We start from the raw sequence: 6,954 nt of genomic DNA, 5'->3' as shown, positions 1-6,954 counted from the left end.
CATGCTTGAGATTTCCAGTAGCTGCTCCTTAAGGCATCTGGTCTGGGAAAAAGGTCACAGTATTCAAAGAAAAAGGTCTCAACCACACCGTGGCGTCTTGCAAAGGTTATCACAGAGAATGGATGAACATTTATTTGGACTTTTACTTTTGGTTTTGCAATCAGATACAGGGTAATTTTTCACTGAAATTAATGGTTTTAGATCTTAACCTATTAAAAGGTTATATTAAGCAAGCTTTTTAAACCAATGGTTAATTTATGGAGCAAAATTGTTTTACACAATCTGTTCCCTGTCGAGCCAACATAGCCATCTGTTCTGTGCAATATGTGAAGCTTAAAGGGATAGTTCACCCAAAATGAAAATGACCCCATGATTTACTCACCCTCAAGCCATCCTAGATGTACAGTGGGGAGAACAAGTATTTGATACACTGCCGATTTCGCAGGTTTTCCTACTTACAAAGCATGTAGAGGTCTGTAATTTTTTAGCATAGGTACACTTCAACTGTGAGTGACGGAATCTAAAACAAATATTCAGAAAATCACATTGTATGATTTTTAAATAATTAGTTTGCATTTTATTGCATGACATAAGTATTTGATCACCTACCAACCAGTAAGAATTCCGGCTCTCACAAACCTGTTAGTTTTTCTTTAAGAAGCCCTCCTGTTCTCCACTCATTACCTGTATTAACTGCACCTGTTTGAACTCGTTACCTGTATAAAAGACACCTGTCCACACACTCAATCAAACAGACTCCAACCTCTCCACAATGGCCAAGACCAGAGAGCTGTGTGAGGAAATCAGGGATAAAATTGTAGACCTGCACAAGGCTGGGATGGGCTACAGGACAATAGGCAAGCAGCTTGGTGAGAAGGCAACAACTGTTGGTGCAATTATTAGAAAATGGAAGAAGTTCAAGATGACGGTCAATCTCCCTCGGTCTGGGGCACCATGCAAGATCTCACCTCGTGGGGCATCAATGATCATGAGGAAGGAGAGGGATCAGACCAGAACTACACGGCAGGACCTGGTCAATGACCTGAAGAGAGCTGGGACCACAGTCTCAAAGAAAACCATTAGTAACACACTACGCCGTCATGGATTAAAATCCTGCAGCGCACACATGAGCCAAGCCAGCGCATGTCCAGGTCCATCTGAAGTTTGTCAATGACCATCTGGATGATCCAGAGGAGGAATGGGAGAAGGTCATGTGGTCTGATGAGACAAAAATAGAGCTTTTTGGTCTAAACTCCACTCGCATGTTTGGAGGAAGAAGAAGGATGAGTACAACCCCAAGAACACCATCCCAACCGTGAAGCATGGAGGTGGAAACATCATTCTTTGGGGATGCTTTTCTGCAAAGGGGACAGGACAACTGCACCATATTGAGGGGAGGATGGATGGGGCCATGTACCGTGAGATCTTGGCCAACAACCTCCTTCCCTCAGGAAGAGCATTGAAGATGGGTCGTGGCTAGGTCTTCCAGCATGACAACAACCCAAAACACACAGCCAGGGCAACAAAGGAGTGGCTCCGTAAGAAGCATCTCAAGGTCCTGGAGTGGCCTAACCAGTCTCCAGACCTGAACCCAATAGAAAATCTTTGGAGGGAGCTGAAAGTCCGTATTTCCCAACGACAGCCCCGAAACCTGAAGGATCTGGAGAAGGTCTGTATGGAGGAGTGGGCCAAAATCCCTGCTGCAGTGTGTGCAAACCTGGTCAAGAACTACAGGAAACGTATGATCTCTGTAATTGCAAACAAAGGTTTCTGTACCAAAAATTAAGTATCAAATACTTATGTCATGCAATAAAATGCAAATTAATTACTTAAAAATCATACAATGTGATTCCCTGGATTTTTGTTTTAGATTCTGTCACTCACAGTTGAAGACTACCTATGATAAAAATTACAGACCTCTACATGCTTTGTAAGTGGGAAAACCTACAAAATCGGCAGTGTATCAAATACTTGTTCTCCCCACTGTATATGACTTTCTTCTTTCAGATGAACACAATCGGAGTTATATAAAAAAAAAATATATATATCCTGGCTCTTCCAAGCTTTATAATGGTAGCGAATGGGGGGCGAGATTTTGAAGTCCAAAAAATTATTAACCCCCTGGAACCATATGGATTAATTTTATGATGGATAGATGCACTTTTTTGGACTTTTTTAAATCAGGACCGCCATTCACTACAATTAAAAAGATTGGAAGAGCAATTACTTTTTTATATATAACTCCGAATGTATTCGTCTGAAAGAAGATAGTCATATACACCTAGGATGGCTTGAGGGTGAGTAAATCATGGGGTAATTTACATTTTTGGGTGAACTATTCCTTTAAAGTATTTTACATGTTTTACAAAAAAGTATAGAATGCATGTTTTTCATGTTTGACAGTAACACCTGTTGACCATCCACATTCTCAGGAACAGGACAGTACAACATGCCGAAATGTAAAACTACTCTGAACTGCTCCATTTTCCCAGAAAGCCAAATGTGCTCATCTTAAAGCCACTGAGATCCATGTGAAACCACCGCCATGCCACACATCAAACATAAACGCAAAGAGCCTGAGGCACAGACGTTTCAAAGCACACATTCACCCTGTGTCTACCACTAAACAAGAGCCCGATCTAGCCAGAGGACTTTGATGAACCACATGACTGCTTCAACCAAGCCAGAGAAGCCAGGAGCTTTAGATGTTTAAAAAGGAATATCTTACTCAGATACACCCATATTCTGCCCTCAGTGGGTAATTATTGTTTATTGCACCAACAAAAAACAGAAAAAGGAGAAAGGCAGAGATTCAGTTTAGTGAGCGGAGTTTGAACTGAACTTAAATATTTTCTACACTGCTCTGAAGTTCAAATGTGATGATAAAAGCTTGTTGTGTCCTGATAAGTGCCCTACAGAGGAATACATACATACTGGGAGATTTGACAGCGAGCCAGCAGTCAACAGCGGCATGCAGTCTCATCTGCGTGTGGGTGAGCAGAAAGGATCTTTATCAGTCACAGAGGTCATAAATGTCTGTGGCTATGCGTGATTATCTCTATCCATACGCCAACGATCATAATAATTGTCATCCTGTGCATTTTACCATATTTAACTCTCTCTTTTTCACCCACTCCCTTTTCTCTCTTTCAATGCACCCCCATAGCTGTCTGAGTATTTGACCCCAAAAATCCCCACCTCCCAGTCCAACACAATATACCTCTTCCTTTATGTGGAGTTGAGCTGAGTTGTGAGGACATGACATTAGAAGACTTGAGATCCGTTGAGTTGACTTGATGAATTGAAATAAGTTGAATTGAGATGAACTGAAATAATTTGGTTCAACCAAAAAATGTAATTCTGTCATTTTCTCATCCTGCATGTCGTTCCAAACCTGTATGCATTTCTTTCTTCTGGAGAACCCAAAATGATGATATTTTGATAAATGTTGGGGTCCAAACAACACTGGAGCCCATGGAAATTCTCAAAATATCTTCTTTTTGCGTTCAGAAGAAAAAAAAATCATGCAGGTTTGTAATATGAGGATGAGTAAATGAAAGAACTTTCATTTTTGGGTGAACTATCCCTTTAAATGGAGATGACTTGGGATGAGAACATTTCATTTGAGTTGACGATGAGATGACCTCAAATGAGATGAGTTGACTTGAAAAATGTGGACTCAAGTTGAGACGAGTGGACTTGAGTAGATTTGACAAAATGAGATGAGTTCAGATGAGGTCACTTGAGTTGAGTTTAACTTGAGTTGGCCTGTGGTGAGATTCAATATTGAGATTAGATGAGATTGGCCTGAGATGAAATTCAATGATGAGACAATGATGAGATTAGATGAGATTGGTCTGAGATGAAATTCAATGATGAGACAATGATGAGATTAGTTGATTTGAGTTGGGATGGGATGTGCGGAGTTCAATTTGAATTTGAGTTGAGATGCACTACATTCAATTGAGGTGAGTTGGGAACAGCTAAACTGAAGTCCTCAGAGAGGAGAGGTATTGTGTTGGACTGGGAGGTGGGAATTTTTTTAAGGGGCAAGCGCCCAGACAGCAGAAGCTTTGGGGCCTCGAGAAAGGGTACAAAAAGAAAGTTACCAGATTTGTGGAGTGAGTGAAAACAGAGAGGAATGAATCGAGTGCTTCAGAGGCATAAAACCCAGAAACAAGTTAGCATCTTTGCACTTGGTTGCATTGTCCTGAATTCATTGGGTTTATTGAATGGTTTTAGGTTAAATACCTGAAATTAAATCTGTGGTTATTCAAGCTCAAAATATAATCTATAAAATAAATTGCATCAGTAATACCCCACTCATGTTTTTTAAACCTTTAACGCATTAGTTGCTAACAAGTGGCTAAATGGGACTACAGAGGTTGTCAAGGGAAAGTAAACAATCACTTCCAAGAAAAAAAAACTCACCTACTCACTAGTTTGCTTGCGTTTGCTTGTCTATAGCATTCTAACTCAAACTTTCCAACTTGTAGATTGAAAAAAATCCGAAAAGTTGTTCTTTTATTGGCAACCTTGAGCTTAGGCTACAAGTTTTGTTCCTTAGTGAAAAATCTTAATAAAACATGTAAGAATCAATGTTGTGCACAGAGCTTATTTTCTGCAATAACCCAAAAGCCAATGGAAAAATCCAATTGGGTTTTTGTCGTGTGAACCAGGATGATGCTAACTTCTAGGATGGCATACACAATTACATCACTGCAGCATGTTTAAGTGTAACATACTGTATATAGAATAACACTCAGAGAATCACACAGAGACACTTAATAACCTCTGATAAAGATCTTTTCTGTTTGAGCATAGCAATCTCCTCTCGTCGAATAAACCTTGTGCACAGTCACAAACATCCCGAAGTGTGTCGGTCTGTGTGCGGGTGGATCGCATATAATTATATAATTAAGTCTTGTCTGATTGTTCTCTAAGAGAGGGCAAACGGGCCGTTTGAATGTGTATCTCAGCGATTAGGGACTTTTCAGAGTGTGTGTAGGAATGTGGTGCGCTTGGCATTTTTGAGGAAAAGGGCAGCTCTCCGCTTGAGAGTGCCAGCACTGCGGGATGAGATCATGACTAGAGATGCCCACTCGCTGGATACAGCGGCACGACTTTTGCCCCCTCGCTCCCTCTCTCCTAACAGCTGGGGGAATTCCAGACCTGTTAGATTATGGAGAGGAGATTAAGATTTTTAGGCCTAAATCAGATTTTATGCCTCTGTTGTGCTCCTGCCCTCATAGCTGGAACATTTTAAACTCGTCGAACCAACTCGCTTTCTTCCGTACTCTTGCTTTGTCATTCAGGGCAGGATTTGGCTGTTCGCTGATAAGCTGTGTGTGTACGAGGTGGCAGGCAGGCCGTTTGCTTTGCAGATAGTACGGTAGTGCTATTGTTGCGCAGCAGGAGTTTTGCAAGGGATAAGAATAATCTGGAATAACGCAGGCGTGAACAGAGATTACGGCCGAGGTGAAAGGCACGGTGGACCTGCGGCCTGCTGCGCTTTTAAAACAAAGATAGAACAAATGCACGCTTGATACAGACTCACAGAGGCATTACATAAGAGCCAGCCAGACTTCATGCCCTTTAGCCAAACACAGCACTTACCCCATATCTAACACCAGAGCCCTTTGGCTTTGCCTCTGAATTAAATGTCTGTTCAAGTCACTTAAAAGGTCACAGAGATGCCATGTGTGAATTTCATGGTGGATAAGGATGGCAGTCTGGGACACTGTCTGGTTGGCTAGGGGAGAAAAGGTGCGTTCACACTAGGCTTTAAGCGTGTGACATTACTGTGCCAAGAATATATGACAGCAACATTTCAGGTGGCATGAAACAAAGTTTTGATAGTCCTTTTTCCCTTGTGATGTACTGTATATCTGAGTGAAACGGCTTCTCGAACAAGAAAAGAAATGTAGGGCGGGACTTGATTTTGTCTATCGGAAATTGATTGGTTGGTTGTGGTTTGCTATTGCTGTGATGTCATGCAGGTGACAGGTTGCCCCGCCCTCACGCCAGTGAACACATCATCAGAGAAGAGAAAAGATGAGCTGCAAGAGGGAGGGGAAGATATTTGTATTCAAGATTACAAGAGCACACGAATTAAACAAAATAGTGATGTGCACTGATTAATCTTTTATAATTATTAATACTATATTATAACGAAGAGATCAGTCTGTGATGTTTAGACCCATTATTGGCCAAACATCTTTTCAATATACAAATTGGCAGGTCAAAGTTCACCAAACTTGAATTATTAGTTTGCAATAAATAATGCAACTTCTTATTGATCTCTCATCCTTGATTTTATTTTATTTTTTTCATTGCAAATTTTAATTGACTTTATCTTGAGAAACTTCACAAGCTACCAGTGAATTCAAAGTTTGCTCGACCTCACATTACCGGTTTTGAATAACATACCAACTGTATCTTACATTAAAGCTTTTGCGGCAAGTACGTCAGTGTTTAGATGAGAGCATTATTCAGTTGACCCTATATGCCAAAAATACGTCAAAAAAAATAAGCAGATATTCAAAGGAGATTGCTCAGCTTTTAGAAAAACACGGAACATGAAAGGATATTAAAATAGAAAAGAGAAAGAAATAACTGATTCCCAGGACTTTTCAACATGCCTTTAAGTTCCCTTAATTTGCCCCCTTGTGTCCCTCTCTCCTTTTTTGTTCTCTGTGTTTTTTCCCCACCCATTGAGAGCAATGTGTAGTATGTGAAAGAATGTCATCCTGAGACGCACAGACTGCTCTCTACAGTGTTTCCCATCCGAAAATCATGTACTAATCTGTTGTGTCCAAATTCACATGCTTATTTCATTGACTTACACATGACAACAGCACAGATTGTGCCATTCGATTAATCTACCATATGAGTGAGATGTAATTAAGTATATCTCATTTTCACATTAAACCTAAATTAAAATGTATAATAAAA

The sequence above is a fragment of the Leuciscus leuciscus genome (genome assembly GCF_965113295.1).
Source record: "Leuciscus leuciscus genome assembly, chromosome: 1".
Lineage (NCBI taxonomy): Eukaryota > Metazoa > Chordata > Actinopteri > Cypriniformes > Leuciscidae > Leuciscus > Leuciscus leuciscus.
Note: the sequence above shows the minus strand (reverse complement) of the source record.